This window comes from Dermacentor silvarum, chromosome 7 (genome assembly GCF_013339745.2).
Source record: "Dermacentor silvarum isolate Dsil-2018 chromosome 7, BIME_Dsil_1.4, whole genome shotgun sequence".
Lineage (NCBI taxonomy): Eukaryota > Metazoa > Arthropoda > Arachnida > Ixodida > Ixodidae > Dermacentor > Dermacentor silvarum.
The window spans coordinates 100,656,850-100,675,227 of NC_051160.1; the positions used below are offsets into that span (position 1 = coordinate 100,656,850).

General features: G+C 46.6%; 1 protein-coding gene across 1 annotated transcript in view; it reads left to right on the forward strand.

Annotated features, from left to right (window-relative positions):
* LOC125947178 (uncharacterized) overlaps positions 1 to 18,378 on the forward strand; it is a 76,761-nt gene that overhangs the window by 58,018 nt on the left and 365 nt on the right. The gene's annotated exons all lie outside the window — the stretch shown is intronic.

Consider the following 18,378-nt stretch of genomic DNA (forward strand, 5'->3'; position numbering starts at 1 on the left):
CCGAATTCAAAAAGCCTTTTGATCACATTTGATCTTCCAATTGTCTGGTTGCTTTAGCTAATAATATGTCAAGCAAAGAAGTGATGGCGCGGAGCAGAGGTAGAACACCCGACCTCAAATCTGAAGGTCGTAAGTTCGAATCCTACTCCCGTCCACTACTTTTTCAGGCATGGAGTGGTGCCTGACACCGGCAAAAAAAAAACATTGCCGAGAGCTAGTGGGGCTATACTAGTTCAGGTGCAACCAAACTAGGCAGGCCCACTAAGCTTCATCAAAGTCACTCCCTCACTAGAACAGGAATTGGCCTCCCTGGTGCAGTATTCGGCCACTACCTCCCTCATGACTCCGACAATTAAACCATGGCCCTGAGTCCCCAGTGGCTGCGGAGCACCTGACCAAGGCGGCGGTCAGATCTGCGACGTGGCAGAGGGTGCTAAGAATCTCTGGGTCCGTACAGGCCGCCAATGGTAACTGAACCTGGCAACGTTCAACACGCGCACCCTCTCGAGTGAGGCTAGCTTAGCAGGACTATTTCAGGAAGTATCAGGCATTGCCTGGGATATTATTGGCCTTAGTGAAGTTAGGAGAACTGGTGAGGCTTACACAGTGCTGACTAACGGCCACGTCCTCTGCTACAAAGGTCTTCCAGATAAGAGAGAATCCGGGGAAGGATTTCTAGTCCATAACAACATAGCGGGCAACATTGATGAATTGTACAACAATAATGAGAGGGTAGCAGTCGTAGTAAAGCTGAATAAGAGGTACAAAATGAAGGTAGTACAAGCATACGCTCCAACCTCCAGTCACGATGATGAAGAAATAGAGCAGTTTTATGAAGATGTTGAATTAGCAATGAGAAAAGCGCAAACTCAGTATACTATAGTCATGGGCGACTTCAATGCAAAAGTAGGGAAAAAGCAGGTTGGTGAGCAAGCAATTGGAAACTACGGCATCGATTCTAGGAATGCAAGAGGAGAGATGTTGGTAGAATTCGCGGAAAGGAATAGGCTCCGAATAATGAATACATTCTTCAGGAAGCGCAGCAACAGGAAGTGGACCTGGAAAAGCCCTAATGAAGAAACAAAGAATGAAATAGATTAATGAAATAGATTCCATACTCTCTGCCGATCCAAGCCTAGTGCAGAATGTAGAAGTGTTAGGTAAGGTAAAATGCAGTGACCATAGGTTAGTGAGGTCTAGCATTTCTGTCAATTTGAAGAGAGAAAGAGTGAAATTAGTGAAGAGGAAACAGGCCAAACTAGATGCAGTAAGGGTAAAAGCAGACCAATTCAAGCTGGCGGTCACAAATAAATATGCCGCTTTAGAACAGGAAGAAGAGGATAACATAGAGGTAATTAATGAAACCGTAACTAGGTTGGTCTCAGAAGCAGCAATTGAGGTGGGAGGTAAGGCACCAAGGCAACCAGTAGGTAAGCTCTCCCAAGAAACAAAGGACCTAATAAAGAAACGACAAAACATGAAAGTGTCCAACTCAAGAGATCAGATAGAATTCGCTGAACTGTCAAAACTTATCAACAAGAAGAAAGTAAGGGATATTCGAAATTATAACGTGGGAAAGATTGAGGAAGCCGTAAAATATGGACGCAGCATTAAATCAATAAGAAAAAAGCCTGGCATAGGACAAGGCAAGATGCTTGCACTAAAAGATAAGCATGGTAATATCAGCAATTTCGATGACATAGTAAAAGCAGCGGAAGAATTCTATACTGACCTGTACTGTGCCCAAAACAACCAAGCTACTTTCATTCGAAATAGTGATGAACCGGATACAGAGGCTCCTTCTATCACTAGCGATGAAGTTAGAAGGGCCTTGAAAGACATGACCAGGGGAAAAGCTGCTGCAGAAGATGGAATAACAGTAGATTTATTCAAAGACGGAGGAGATATCCTGCTTGAAAAGCTTCCGGCCCTTTATACGCAATGCCTCACAACTTCAAGTGTACCAGAGAGCTGGAAGGACGCCAACATACTTATCCATAAGAAGGGAGACGTTAAAGAATTACAGACCCATTAGCTTGCTTTCAGTATTGTATGACATTCTCATCAAGATAATTTCCAATAGAATCAGGGCAACACTTGACTTCAGCCAACCAAGAGAATAGGCTGGCTTCAGGAAGGGATATTCTACAATGGATCATATCCATGTCATCAATCAAGTAATCGAGAAATCTGCGGAGTACAATCAACCTCTCTATATGACTTTCATAGGTTATGAAAGGGCATTTGATTCAGTAGAGATACCAGCAGTCATAGAGACATTGCGTAGCCAAGGGGTACAGGAGGCATACGTGAATATCTTAGGAAACATCTACAAGGATTCCACAGCTACCTTGGTTCTCCACAAGAAAAGTAGAAAGATACCTAACAAGAAAGGGGTGAGGCAAGGAGACACAATATCTCCAGTGTTATTCACAGCATGCTTAGAAGAAGTATTCAAGCTCTTGGACTGGGAAGGCTTAGCAGTGAGGATCAACGGCGAATATCTAAGCAACCTTCGGTTTGCAGATGGCATTGTCCTATTCAGCAACAATGGAGACAAATTACAACAAATGATTGAGGACCTTAATCAAGAAAGTGTAAGAATTGGGTTGAAGATGACTATGCAGAAGAGAAAGATAATGTTCAATAGCCTGGCAAGGGAACAAGAATTCAGGATCGCCAGTCAGCCTCTAGAATCTGTAAAGGAGTACGTTTATCTAGGTTAATTAATCACAGGGGACCCTGATCACAAGAAAGAAATTTGCAGAAGAATAAAATTGGGATGGAGTGCATACGGCAGGCATTTCCAAATCCTGACTGGGAGCTTACCAATGTCGTTGAAAAGAAAAGTGTACAATCATTGCATTCTACCGGTGCTAACATATGGGGCAGAAACTTGGAGGTTAACAAAGAAGCTCGAGAACAAATTAAGGACTGCACAAAGAGCGATGGAACGAAAAATCTTAGGACTAACGTTAAGAGACAGGAAGAGAGCGGTGTGGATCAGAGAACAAACGGGCATAGCCGATATTCTAGTTGACATTAAGCGGAAGAAATGGAGCTGGGCAGGCCATGTAATGCGTAGGATGGATAACCGGTGGACCATTAGGGTTACAGATTGGATACCAAGAGAAGGGAAGCGCAGTCGAGGACTGCAGAAAACCAGGTGGGATGATGAAGTTAGGAAATTCGCAGGCGCAAGTTGGAATACGCTAGCGCAAGACAGGGGATTGGAGATCGCAGGGAGAGGCCTTCGTCCTGCGGTGGACTTAAATATAGGCTGATGATGATGATGATGATGATGATGATGATGATATCAAGCAAGCACGAGGTCCCGGGATTAAATCCCGGCCGCGGCGGCCCATTTCAATGGGGGCGAAATGCAAAAACACCCGTGTCCCGTGCAACGGTGGCACGGTAAAGGTCCCCTGGTGGTCAAAATTAATCCGGAGTCTCCTTCTGCGGCATGCCTCATAATCAGACCGTGGTTTTGGCACTTACAACCCCAGAATTCGGACTGAAGTTCAGTATTATGTACAGCAATAAGATGGGCGGACATTTAGTCATACGAGCAATTTTAGGGTATGAATATGGACCCTCTTTAGTAAGTCCTCTTTGTCATCTGTTTGTCGCCTTCGCTAATGCACTCAAACCGCGTTGTAACGAAGTTGAAGGGGAAGCCAGAATTTCTTCGCTATATCCATTAATGCGTTCCATCTACTATTACCGTTTACTGCAATACATGCCCAATGGAGAGCACAAACATAGAAGTAAGAAGACGGCTTTGCGACCCATAGAACCACTACACGGCCGCGCATGCGACGAAACTTGACTAAAGCAACAAAAGAATGTTCGGCGTGTGCAACACACCACTTCCTAGCACCTGACGCGACAGCTTTTGGATAGCTGTTTTCTGTTCCATCGTGATCGCCTTTCGCTTCCGCTTTCCACATGGCTTGCCGCGGTCGAGCAGCACGTGTCACACAACACAGTGCCCCGCCGTGTGATCGAGCGGACAAGTGAACCTCACCATGCCGGCTTTGCTCGGCCGGCTCGTGGCCTCAGAGATTGCGCAGGTGCCAAACAGATCTCAGAGGCCACGCCAAGTTGCTCTGTGCGGCGCGCCGCAAGGAGAGGGAGAAGTGAAGGGACGCCCTGGGCGTGACGCCCAAGATTGTACCTGGAAGATCTCGAAGGCCAGGCCCAGCTGGGTTGCCTGCGCGGCGCATCGTAGAGAACCAGAGAAGTGAATGCACGAATATTTCGCACCGCTGCGCGTAGCCGCGCAGCATGTAACGACTTGCGCTGGCTTCCGCATGATCCCCGAGATTGCGCAGGGGAATTCACGTTGGCCACACCCATCTGCTCCTGCCTGCGTGGCGTGCAGCGCAGTAGAAATGAACGCACCGTCGAGCGTTGCCTAGCAGCAGCCAGGCACGCGCAAGAGAGAGGTCAGTGCAAGTGCGATAGTGAGCCGCTGCTTGCAAAGTTTTTTTTTTTTTTTTTTTCAGGGGATTTAGCTGCTTGTGCGCAGGTGCGCCACTGTGCGCGGCGCTGAGAAAGGTTATACTCGCGGACGACTTTATGTGGCCATGAAGCGAAAGTAACGGACGCGTGGATGCTGCACATGTGTTACCGCGCCAAGTAGTCCGGCAGCGTTTGACAGTGCTTTTGGTTGCTCGGAACAGACGCTGAATCGACGCAGCTTCCACGTGCGACGATTTCGCGTTCGTCCAGACGCGGAAGGGAAAAGCCGCAAGATAAGTAAACTTTTACACTCAGTGGTGTGTTCTGTCTTATTTACCTCTTGCTAATGAGGCGTTTATGCTTTCTCTTCCCCAGCCTAAACGAACATGGATTAAAACGCGGGACTCTTTTCAGTAGCACTATTACTCGTGCGCGCTTTGCCTCCGTAGCTTTCCCTTCATAGCCACAGAAAGTTGTCGGCGTAGTCGACGCGTGTACGCGGGAGCTTTGAACTGCCGCGGCGAGCGAGTGCCGAATCCAGCAGAAGGCGGCGTATACTCGGGGCGCAGCGTTCGGGCATTATTTGGCTTCGGAGACGCATCTAGTTAATTGTATTCATTGGCAGAACAATTTCACTTTGTTAAAACGAGGCTTTAAATGCACGAATGCTTGTGGGACTTCAAGGGTAACTTAATTTACTTCGTTATATCCATTATTTCCTTATATCCCGTTTCATTACCAGAGATGTTCGAGTGTAATCTGTCCAGCATGAGGACTGAGTCGAATTTTCTTTTAAGAACAATTCAGACGTAAGGGCATTTTGTGGATACGGTCCCAGATTTACATTCAACATATCTCCTTCCGCGGCCTTTACTTAAATTATTTGTGATTTCATCAGCCATTCTGACGAGTGCATATGCGTGTCTGTGTTTGCGGATAAATTGTATTATATTCCACAGCTGATATACGGGACATTCGCTCCAACGTGTTTTTTTCCAGATGACATTCCGCATGGTTGAATTAGGCTGCCTTGTTGCCGCGAACGTGAAAAGATACCGATCTGAAGGCGTCCTATTGTGGTGTGCTTGCAACAACCATGCAAATGTGTGTCTGTGGATTGTTTTGGGGATTCTCAACCGTATTCGTCCACTGTCTGTGGTTCCAGCAGTGATAACTCACGGCCGAAACGGATAGTGCATGGTCCTCGTGTTGCAATTTCCTAAAAGTGATACAGTGCCTCATCAGCGTTCTGCGGTTTCGGGCACGTATTCACAAAAGTATCTCACGCTGGAATTGTTCGTAAGAGAAAATGTCAGCCAGTTCTTGTACCGAACATAGTATTTTGGAAGGTGGCCGGCTAATGGCAAAAAGCCCTGGCGAACAAAAAGTCCTGTGAGTGTGGCTCGAACTCCCCTTCATCAATACGCAGGGGACGCGACTGTTTGTGCTGGGTGTCAGCTTGGCCGGCGTGGTCACCAGCTGCTGCATCACGGCGCTGCTCATGATGTACTATTTCGCGGAGCCCGAGTGTGGAGAGCTGCCGAACTGGGACTCTCACGGCGACCCCGCCAGTGAGTGATACAAATGCGGTTACGATACTAACTTGCTCACCTTTACGAACTTTGCGTAGATGGGCTGAGAACTTCATCTTATCTTAAGAATATAAGTCTATGTTGGTTTGAAGTCATGCCTCCCACTCAATTTTATGCCGCACTTGTCTTCCACAGTTCAAAGCCGGCTCATCCTTTTGATGACGACGATGGAGTGTCTATCTCACCACTGACGAAGAGTGAAAAGGAGTAGCATCGAAAATGGAATCGCTACAAAATAGCGGCTCAAAATCATGTTTTCAATAACTGAAATTAAGAGCCGCTCTATCTGAAGCCTTATGAACAAGTCTTGAGCTAATCAAATGAGGCGATTCTGACAAGTCCGTTGTGCCAAATTTACTGTAAGGTGGCACAACAAACATGATCACCGGATCTATGAAATTCCTTGCTAGTATTGGGAGTACCTAATAAGTACATTGGCGCAGAAATCTTCTCGCTGTTATTTCAATCGTAATAATGAGTGCTGGGCGTGCGGCGCCACCAAATGACGCGGCGTTCTCACGTGAGAGCAATTTTGAGACAACGGAACGTCAACAGGAAACGAAGTAGGATTTGTATCTTCGTAGTATAGTCGCCACCAAACTAGCTTGTGCATTTTCTAAAGTCACGCGCACTTTGAAACAATGGCTCGCGTACGCACTTGGCACAGTGGATGGCCACATTACTTCCAGTTCTTGGTCGCAGCGGGTCCGCGGGAACATTCAAACGCGCTGCGCGGAAGAAACTGTCTGTAATGTGGCCACCCATTTTGCCAATCCTGCGGTGTGAGCCAAATTTTAAAAGTGCGCGCAATCCTGGTGACGTAGCAACGTGCGCGGGAAAATTTCGATGTTTTTATTATTGATCATAGCAGGGCGCCATGTCTCAAGGCTCCATCTATTGACCCCAGTGATAGAAAATTTACTTACCTTTACAGTTATTGCACTCGTGCTTCGAACTATGCATAACTTACTGGTGTCGGTATCTTGTCGGTACTGTCGTGTCGGTACTGGCGTCGGTATGTTTTCTTTGCCTTCTGAGATTCAGAAGCCATCATTCATGCAATAAACGTACCCCATTAGGTACGTAGAGCGGTTTATTGTGTCTTCTCGACCGTGTCGCATTTATAGGGCTGTTTTTTTTTCCAAAATAATAACCGACTATACTCGCGGACAACTTTCTGTGGCGATGAAGGGAAAGCTACGGAGGCAAAGCGCGCACAAGCGAGAGCGCTTCTGAAGAGAGTCCCTCGTTTTAACCCACGTTGGTTTAGGCTGGGGAAGAGAAAACATAAACAGCTTATTAGCAACCTGTAAATAAGACAGAACACACTACTGAGCGTAAAAGTTTACTTATTTTGTGGCTTTTCCCTTCCGCGTCTGGGAAAACGCGAAACCGTCGCACGTGAAAGCTGCGTCGATTCAGCGTCCGTTCCGAGCAACCAAAAGCACTGTCAAACGCTGCCGGACTACTTGGCGCGGTAACACATGTGCAGCGTCCACGCGCCTGTAGCTTTCTCTTCATTGCCACAGAAAGTTGTCCGCGAGTATAGCTCCCCTAGTCACGTTATTAAAGATGTCACCACTTCACCCGTGTTGCTTGATATTATAAATCATTCACTCTCCCAGACTGTAACGCCATTTGTTTGCTTAGTATACTTTCGCCCAAATTGTCGGAAGATGTGACGCCGTGATAATCGCAGAACGGCAGAGCGCGTGCACCGGCGAGCCCTGCGAGGACACCAAGTGCGAACCGGCCCCTGATAATACCACCTGCGACGGAGTGGTTCGTTCCTTCGCCGACGCGTGTCGCTGCTGCCCGGCGTGCGTCACTGTACTCGGTAAGAGGATGCGGCGGTTAATGCTCAAGTAATGGCGCCTGTTAAATAAAGTCCTAAATATGATTTGCTCTTTAGGGTTCATGTTGCCTTTTGTGTCAGTGCTGAAAAGAGTCACTGCGCGTAATTTCGAAGAGTTTGGAAACTCTTTTTTTTTTTAGGAGAACGTAAATAATTTGTAAATATGTCTTATGATAAGGTTGGAACGCGGAAAAGGGGAGGGAAGTACATAGCGCCTGTGCTGACCTCAGTGAAGTCTAAGACAAGAGCACTTATAACAAAAGACGACGTAGGCGTCGTGCTTTAAAAAAATTCCGCTAGGCGGACGTTCAATGAGAGCTCGCATTGTGTATGTGTATAGATGGTGAAAGCAAGTCTAGAAAATAACTATGAATGGCTGTCGAAGTTGAAACTCAGTACCGCAATAACATGGCCATGTGCCTCCCCGCCTGACTTTTCCCTACTTATAAAATTACCACAGCAAAAATCCAGTTAGACCAACAAGCCATGACAGTGAGCCAACAAAACAAGTTGCAATAGTAAGACAAGTAGGATCATAGTATGACAACGTTGCCGATCAGTTTATCAGGCGCCCGTGGACATTCGAGCCGAATAGTATAGCACTGAATGCAGTAGGGGATATAATATCATGTCGAAAGCAATGAAAAAACACTTCATCTCGATTCCGCTATGTCGTCTTGCAGCGTCATCGCAAGCAACGGGACCTACAACAACTACTGCCTGATTTCGACATCGCGAGAACATTCTCAGTAATACGTTTATTCTTCATCTGAGATAAACAAAACAATACCTATGTCCGCGATCTAAAATGAAGTATAGAAAAGCCATTTCATCTTTGCAAGGCGTGTGTAAACACGACCGTTGCACGTTGATGCACGTACTGTACTTTGCTGATGAGCGTAGCGTAGATACCACGGCCGCCATGGGTTGGCGCCACAAGCCATTTCGCGTTCAACCTTTGGGTGGGACCAGCGGGACATTGCACCCTTGCATCCACTTGTCGTCTCCCTTGTGTAGTTTCCAGGGTACTGGCGGATATGAAAGGAGACTGCAAGCCGCTCATCGCTTCGATAGCTGCGTCTAACTTCGGCAGTGTTTCAAGGAATCAAACAAGTTCTGCGGCACAAGATTCGTGAGGCGACGCAATTTAATAGTGATGTCAGTCTATGAGTAGTTAGAAAACGGGGCCCAACTCCACAAAAAGTTGTTACGCTAGAATGTCTTCGAAGAAAGATTTTTAGCCAGTCCGGATGCCAGACATATTATCGACTGGTGCCAGCCCCTGGCAGAGCGAACTTACGAATGAATAGCTCGGTTAAAATTCAATCTGTTTAATGGCCTCTGCAATGTGGCACCAAGGTTCTCTTGGAACTATTTATAATTTTCGTGTATGCATTTAATTATGTCCCATGTTTGAAAGGAAATCTTTGAAAGAAGTTAATTGAAGAGAAGGATAGAAGATGAATATATTGAGCCACCGATGCTTCATTTTAATTTCATATGCCAAGCACAATGGATCTCATACGATCGTGCCCTACCGAAAACTCCACCGGGTATTTCTACGAAGACTTTCAGTAATATTAGAAAAAAGCCATAGTGAAATAAAAGATAAGTCGGAGACATGCCGTCAGTGGTGGTGACCATAGTGAAGAAAAAACTGGAAAGAAATATTTATTTTCTGTATCTGTTACAGAAAATGTAGCGAAAGCAAAAGGCATATCGAGGCCTGACAGAGGCTTCTGCTCCGTTTGCAAAATGGCAACAGCGACTGGTTATTTTCAGTAGAGAAGACAAATACATCAAGGTCAACACACAGCATTACACCAAGATAAAAAAGCATTTCCTACCTAAATGTCGTAAGAATACATAGGACATAGGGGGCTTCATGTAAATAAAACAGTGGTTCGTAGCACATAGGATGCACAAACTAGATTACACAGGCTCATTAAATAAATGTACCAATACAACATTGCACGCAAAATACTGGTATACCTAAATACATATTCAAACTATAGTAGTAAATTATGCAGCTTCTAGGTTATTAAGCTCCCTTGAAAAAACTTAGAAAAAAGAGGCAGAAACAACAGGCACTAGCAATAGTTAATGGCTGCACGCTTTAATTACATAGACCATCAAAAACTTAAGGCAGTGAAATACACTCACTTTTACTTTCAAATATTACTACCATAAATATACTACGTGTATTGAAGCCTGTAGACCCTAGAAGATCTAACAGGGCTGAGATTTGGAAAGTTGCGTTGCTGACCATAACTGCTTCTTGTTCGTGGGGCGTCATTAACTTGGCTGCGCAGTGGATATTGATTTTTCGGTTTAGCCATGTGGACATATCCAAAGGTTAATAATGCATTGCATCAACTTATAACAATATATCTGAGAGGCTTGAGGTATACCATGTTTAATTAATAGAGGCTAATTACTGCGATGATTTACCTTGATATTTTAAAAAAGTAAGCACTCTCTTTTGTAGTGTAATCGATTTCTTGTAGTCTTTGATATATGTAATGCCCCACACAAATATCGCATACGAAAGCCTAGAGTGAAATTATTATTATAGCACTATTCTTAATCAGGGAAAAACAATACCAATTATTATAAAGAAACTCCCCGTTTTTTACAAGGTTATGCTGTAAGGATAATCACCTCAGTATTGCATGAGAGGGCTTCAACAAACAAAACACCCAGAAACATAGTCTTGTACCTGGTCCAGTTGATCGACACGAAAATGTACGGTAATAATGCAGTGATGCGCTTCGCTAATCGGTGCAAATAGTATGCCTTGAGTTTAGTTATTATTTAGCAAAAGCTTATTGAATTTTAACCGGTTTGACAGCATATATACCTGTGTAGTAATTGAACTTTGCGACACTAGTAGCTATGAGTACGCAAAAAGACACATTAGTGTCATGCAGCCTTTCTGAGGCAGCTTATCCCTGTTTATAACCTTTATATCACGTAACTTTGTACATGTCACTCTGTTGACTAAAACGTATTGATACCTATCTGAAAGGTAGCTTTGCAATAACTTTAGTGCAATTGCACATATTCCTTTGTCATAAAGCGACTTTGTCTATAACGACATTATGATTGCCAGAATCAACAGCCTTCCTCAGGTTTATGAGCAGTCAGTTTCTTATAGTCTTTATGAAAAGAGGACATTGTCAGCCACCTGATTGTGGGACGAAGCTACGAAGGAACCCCATACCTGTTCCGCTGCGGAGAAAAAAGATTGGCCTGGTCTGGGGATTTGCAACCGGGACTAACGCGTTTCCGGGCTCGTTCTCTACCATCTGAGATAACCAGGAGGATAGGAGATGGCAGTGCGATGGTGAATTTTAGGGGCGAAGCTCCTTATAGCGGCACCCGTCCGTCCCCGTCGTAGTAGTAGTAGTAGTGTGTAACCAGTCTGAGAAAAATGAGAAAAAAATTCCGAAGTTGTGTCCGTAGCGCGGAATCGAACCAGGGACCCCTCGCTTCCGAGCGCACGGCGTTAGCCCACTACGCCACGAAGCGGACATGGACAAACGCACCACGATGGCTGTAAATACCCAACATTAACGAAAGGCCGCGTTTCTAGCGCGTTTCTAACGCGTTTGTGCTAGCGCGTTACGGCCCGTGTAAGAAGCTGGTGTAAGACGCTGTGGCCTCTCCACCTTACCTTCAACGCGTTTCGAACGCGCTGCCCAAAGCGGTGGCAAGTCAAGTTCAAGTCGAGGAGCGTTTATGAATACGGGGGGTATACTCTCTCAGCAGTCATGTGATGGCGTCGGCAAACGCGGTGCACGTTCCGGCATGTGTAAATGGCTGCGTAAGACGCTGTGGCCGCTCCCCCTTACTAGAGAGTACTGCACGTTTCTAACGCGTTTCTGCTAGCGTCCCCTTAAGCGGGAGATCCGATGATTCCCTCCGGAGCTTCGCCCACTCATCATCATTCACCTCGTGGATCTGCTGTCATTTTTTTCGCTCATTTGAATCACAGGGACACAGAATATGGCAAGTCCGTTCTGCGGAATCTCCCAAGATGGAGGAAATGTAATGAAAAGGGAAAGTTGTCACCAACCCGAACGTTGCACCACGCTTTCCTCCGACCAATGTTTTCTCATCTGTGAAGCTTTCTTTCTGAGGAACCCGTATGGGTTACCTTTCTAGCACTGTGCTACATTCGGTCTAGATTATTATTTCTTTTTTCATGACATTTCCTCTACGTTGCGGAATTTAAATTCTAGGGTTTAACGTCCCAAAACAACCATGTGATTATGAGGCACGTCGTAGTGCTAATTTCGACCACCTCGACTTCGAATGCACGGTACACGGGCGTTTCTGCATTTCTCAACCATTGAAATGTGGCCGCCGTGGCCGGGATTTGAACCCGCCACCTCGGGCTTATCAGCGCAACGCCTTGCACCTTGCAGAATTCTGCAGAGCTCATTTGCCATATTCTACAGCATTTGCTCGCAGTCACTTCTTATTTCATGTTTAGCATTCAATAGCGCCTGTTTACATGGACTGCATCTTGGACAGAATCAAGACTGCTATGAAATAATAGAGGACGACGTTTTTTATATGCTCCTTGCGAAGAATCTGCGCACAGTCACAGAAATTGTTTCTCCGGTTTACGAGGAGCTACGCAGGCAGCGGCTTTCAACCCGTGGCCCTTCTTCGCACGACGAACATCTCTTTGGATTGGCGGACGTTTAAGATCCAGCAACACTGCTCGCAGAGAAAAATGGGCTTGTGCGTTAGGAGGTTCCCCGTCAGCTCTACTTAGTGCCTTTCGCTCAGTCGCAACATATAGATTCAGCATGAAATCGTCGAGGTTATTCCTGCCTGTGCACCGCAAACAGCTGCCTGTAGTGGTGCCTCTAAGTTATGTCACAGACCCCCTCCACTCCCTGCAGCTGCAGCTCCGCCTCTCAGTTACGCCGATGTCGTACCTTGTTCCCGACCACAAACTGTTGTCCCGTTGTTTCCCAGACCCCTCGTAATCCGCGTCCTATGAGCTGGTCTGGGCCTACCATCGTGAACTCGTGGCGTACGTGTGATGATCGGTTAATATGCTTTGTGTGTGCCTAAGCCACTTGATATCAACGGCCACTGACGAGGGACTCAGCGGCCTGGTACCGCATCACCCGTGAGATCCCCTGATACGGCCATGCCACGTCCATTTTACAGCTCTTACAACCCATATTCTGCCTCGTCATCAGCTTTTAGTCCGTTCACCTTCTCCGCGTCGCCGCTCACCATCTTTGATGTGACTTCGTTCTGTAGTTCGAGAAGCACACAACTTCTTGTCGCAGTGAACGAGGCAAGTACGGCTGCTCCGTCGAACTAAAAAGGTGCTCATCGTCGCCCATCCTAATGTTATAGAGGTTTGTGTTGAACGTGTTGGCACATTCGCTTTTGTGGATAGTGAAGCCGCCCTCACTAGTACGGAAGCCAAACTGTCGCTTGTTTCGGAAAGTCACTACGCCCCTTTTGGGGGGCCCCTTCGAACAGCACGCGCGCAACATGCTCACCTTTAAGCTGTGAGCACGGCACTTGTGGCTATTGAGTATGTCCTGTACACAAGCGAGTTCATTGTCATTTCTTCTTGCTCTCATGACATTCTCATTGCTTGGGATGTTCACTCGCGTCATAGCGTCGTCATTCATTGCCCATGCGCCGAAGTTGAACTATCTATGATGTTAAATATGACAATTGCCGACGTTCCTCCTTTTTTTCTTGCTGCTTAAAGAAGATACAAACGTTTCCCACAACGCCTGAGCTCTTCTGCCCGTGGCCCGCAGCAGCCTCTGCAATGCAAATGCACCGTTCTTTCCATCGGGTCTACTCCTTACAGGGAAAGCTGTTATGCTTCCTTTTGCGGCTATGGACATTACGTACGGCTGTAGTACTCTCTTTCTTTCGAACCCAATTCGTATGCTGTGACACTGATTCCACGAGAATGCCTTGGCCATGTCGAAGACATTGACGACATGGAAGTCGTCGACGTGTCGGATGGCACAGACTTTGCCAGCTAACCAACACTCAATGATTTAGTAACGTCTGATACGTCATCCACAGATGTTGTTTGATCCTTTCATCGCGGAATACCTTACGCCGGTTCTCTGCCCCGAGCTTCTGAGTGTCTTGGACGGATTTCGTTTTTCGTTCGAGGTCACGCAAACTTTCGGTCGTACGTTCACTACTACACATTACATGCACACTGGCTCCCACCCGTCATTATAACAATGCCCGTAACGCAGGTTTGTCACAGAAAGTCATGTTTCAATGAGCAAGTCGACTACATGCTTTGCCGCCAAGGGATTCGACCTGCATATATAGTCCACGGGCGAATCTTGCTGTCCCTGTTATGAAGAAGGATGGCTCTCTTCGCTTCTGTGTAGATTACCGACGCCTTATCCAGATCACTCGCAAGGGCATATACCCCCTAGCGCAAATTGACGATGCCCAATGAGTGTCTACAAAGCGCAGATTATTTTGCTTTCCTTAGATTTGCGGTCGGGCTATTTTCAAGTGACAGTGGTAGAAGTTCATGAACCAAGGACATCCATTATTGTACCTGACAGCTCGTACCACTTTCATGTCATACTCTTTTGACTCTGTAATGCACCCACAACACTTTATCGCATGATGGACATAGTTTTACGCGGCTTGAAGCGCCATACATGCCTATACTATCTCGATCATGTTGTTGTCTTTGCTCTGGACTTCACCAAGCAGCCGCAGCGCCTCAAATGTGTCCTGGCATGCTTAAAAAATGCCTGCCTAGCACTGAACTTGAAAAAGTGCAACTTTGCTGCAAGACAGCTCAGTACATACAGTTATGCTATATCCAAGGCCAGCGTTCTCCCCGATCTTGCCAAACTTCGAGGCGTCACTGAATTCCTTAAACCAACGTTCATAAAGGAACTGCAGAGTTTCGTTAGCCTCTGCTTTTACTTCAACTGGTTCAGTTGAAATTTTGAGGGCATCATATCCCCCCCCCCCCCTAACGAAGCTGCTCGAATGCAGCGGCACTCTGTCTCGTGGTTATCAGAATGCGAGAATGCTCTCAATAATCTGCACAGTCTCTTAACTTCATCCCTAATGTTGTGCTATTACAACCCAACAGCCCAACAAACGTGCACTCGGGCGCCGGTAATGTTGGCCTCCCCATAGACCTTGCACGTTGAAATCGTGCGTTAGCTGAATATACCGTTGCATACGCAAGTCGAACAGTGACAAAAGCCGAGACCAACTACAGTGTGCCGGAGAAAGCACTTTTTGGTCATGTCATGTCCTAGCGCCAATAAACCCCATATATCATGTTGAGGTGAAAGAATACTTGCCATCCTCTGGACGGAGGGTTCCAGCTGCGACCGGCGCCTCCCGGCAGGAAGCGTCCCCATTCGGTGTTGTACCAATATATTTTCTCTCCCTCTCTCTCCCGCTCTCTGGACCCTTACGGAGTTCCGTCCTTATCTATACCGCCACCCATTCGATGTCATCACAAACCACCACGCACTGTGCTAGCCATAAAAAATCTGTCAAGCCACCTTGCCCGCTGGGCACTTCGCCTTCAGGACGTATGCGTTGTGTGCCGAAACGGGCTTGAAAACTGTTGCGCTAACGTCCTGTCATGCTCTCCGTTGCCTGACATTTTTGTTCCTCAGCATATCAGCCTCCCATTTCGTCTATTGACATTGACACCATCGCTTCCGACGACCGCAAGGAGGGGTAAATTCTATCTCTTTTAGAATTTTTCTCATGTTCGCCTACACGACCAACAACTCGCCCGTTGCGTCGTCAAGTTCACCGTTTCGCTATCCTGCGTTGACGCATTCCACCAACGCAATTATTCTTCAGACGGGGCTCAGTGGTTACGATATTTACCTAGAAGTCCGCGTTCCGAAATCGGTGCATTCTTCGACGACAGTGCACACTAAGGCGATTCTCAGAACGTAACAAGGTCTTCTACAGCACTTCTACTGACGACAGATGTGCAGCTAATTTCGTATGTTTGTTCGCTTTTGCCGATTGCCAGTGCCGAAAATCTTCCCCCCACCAGTGACCAGGTACTCTGCAGCATGTAACTCCACCTGGCCGACCATTCGGGAGCCTTGGCATCAATTTGTACGGGCTACATTCACTGACATCTGCTGGTAACCGCTGGGCTATCGCCGAAGTTGACCAGCTCATGCCGACACCGTCGCCCTCCTGGCAGCTACAGCTGGCGATGTTGCCTCCTTCCTTTTTCTCCGTTTTATCCTGCGTCACAGTGCGCTCCAGGAACTGCTCAGTGATCCCGCACGCGTCCACTTGTCCGGAATTGTACAAGTCATCCTCGATCCTTGCCCATCGCACAACTACAGCGTGCCACCCGCAAAGCAATGGGCTTATTTCTCGGCCACATGCTAACAGAGTGTGTCTCCTCTGACCACACCAATTCGGACCTCGTTCTGCCATATTTCACCTACGCACAGAACACCGCTTCTCAAAGCAGTACTGGTTCTTCACCTTTTTACCTATTGTACTGCCGCCACACAAACTACGCTATCAACACAATTCTCCCGTACCACTCGTATGCATCTGAGTGTGCGCCCGTTTCTGCCGCTACGAGACATGCTGAGGAGCAACGCGAACTCGCATAGGCCTAAACTTCAACTAAGCAGTTGACCAGCCTCACTGAGAACGCATGCGCGACAATTTCCTTTCTGGTTCACTTGTTCATTTGTGTGGCGGTCATTTCTTTGCAATACACCTCGTCTCTTTTTGAAAGTACTACCGAAGTAAAAATGCCCTTAACGCATCGCCGAACGCAAATATGCCTAAACTTACGTAATCGAACGCATCATACAGTCGTCTTACCTGTGCCGTCGGCGACGAGACAGTCTCCATCTGCAGAGTCTCAAGACTTACCACCACTTCGTCATCGTGGCGAGCGCTCAGGCCTAGCGGCCTGAGAGCTCGACACGCCATACTAGCTAATCATCGTCACCCGCGCCATGCACGGAATGGTACCTTGTGCTCACACTCGGTGTCAAACCTCAGCATTGAGTTAGGCGCTCCAAATTCCCACTCAGTAAATGTATTTGACCAGTATCACTCAGAACACATGCGCGACCCGTGGCTCACTTGTGTGGCGGTCATTTCCTTCCGATACACCTGGTGTCTCTTTGAAAATACTACCGAAGTAGGAATGCCCTTAGAGAAGAGAACAGGCTGGCTTCAGGAAGGGATATTCTACGATGCTTCATATCCAAGTCACCAATCAAGGTAATCGAGAAATCTGCGGAGTACAATCAACCTATCTATATGGCTTTCATAGATTATGAAAAAGCATTTAATTCAGTAGAGATACCATCAGTCATACAGGCATTGCGTAATCAAGGCGTACAGGAGACATGCGTGAATATCTTGGCAAATATTTACAAGGATTGCCCAGCAACCTTGGTCTTCCACAAGAAAAGTAGAACGTTACCTGTCAAGAAAGGGGTCAGACAAGGGGACACAATTTCTCCAATACTATTCACTGTATGCTTAGAAGTATTCAAGCTCTTAGACTGGGATGGCTTAGAACTGAGGATCAACGGCGAATATGTCAGCAACGTTTGGTTTGCAGATGACATTGTCCTATTCAGGACCAATGGGGATGAATTACAGCAAGTGATTGAGGACCTTAACCGAGAAGTGTAAATGTAGGGTCGAAGATAATTATGCAAAAGACAAACATAATATTCAATTGCCTGGCAAGGGAACAAGAATTCAGGATCGCCAATCCGCCTCTAGAGTCTGTAAAGGAGTACGTTTATCTAGGCCAATTACTCGCAGGGGAGCCTGACCATGAGACTGAAATTTACAGAAGAATAAAATTTGGTTGGAGTGCATACGGCAGGCATCGCGAAATCCTGACTTTTCTTTTCACTGTCATTGAAAGGAAAAGTGTACAGTCATTGCATTCTACCGATGCTAACATATGGGACAGAAACTTGGAGGTTAGCAAAGAAGCTTGAGAACAAGGACCACACAAAGAGCGATGGAACGAAAAATGTTAGGCCTAACGTTAAGAGAAAGGAAGAGAGCGGTGTGGATCAGAGAGAAAACGGGGATAGCTGATATTCTAGTTGACATTAAGCACAAAAAATGTAGCTAGGCAGGCCATGTAATGCGTAGGGTGGATAACCGGTGGACCATTAGAGTTACAGAATGGATACCAAGAGAAGGGAAGCGCACTCGAGGACGGCGGAAAACTAGGTGGGGTTATGAAGTTAGGATATTTGCAGGCACAAGATGGAATCAGCTAGCGCAAGACAGGGGTAATTGGAGATCACAGGCCTTCGTCCTGCAGTGGATATAAATAGGCCGACGATGACGACGATGAAATGTCTTTGCAGAGTAATTGTCTTTTTTCAGATGAGAAAGTTTGACTGGCTTGCCTGGAGAATTCGCTTCAATTGAAAGTTT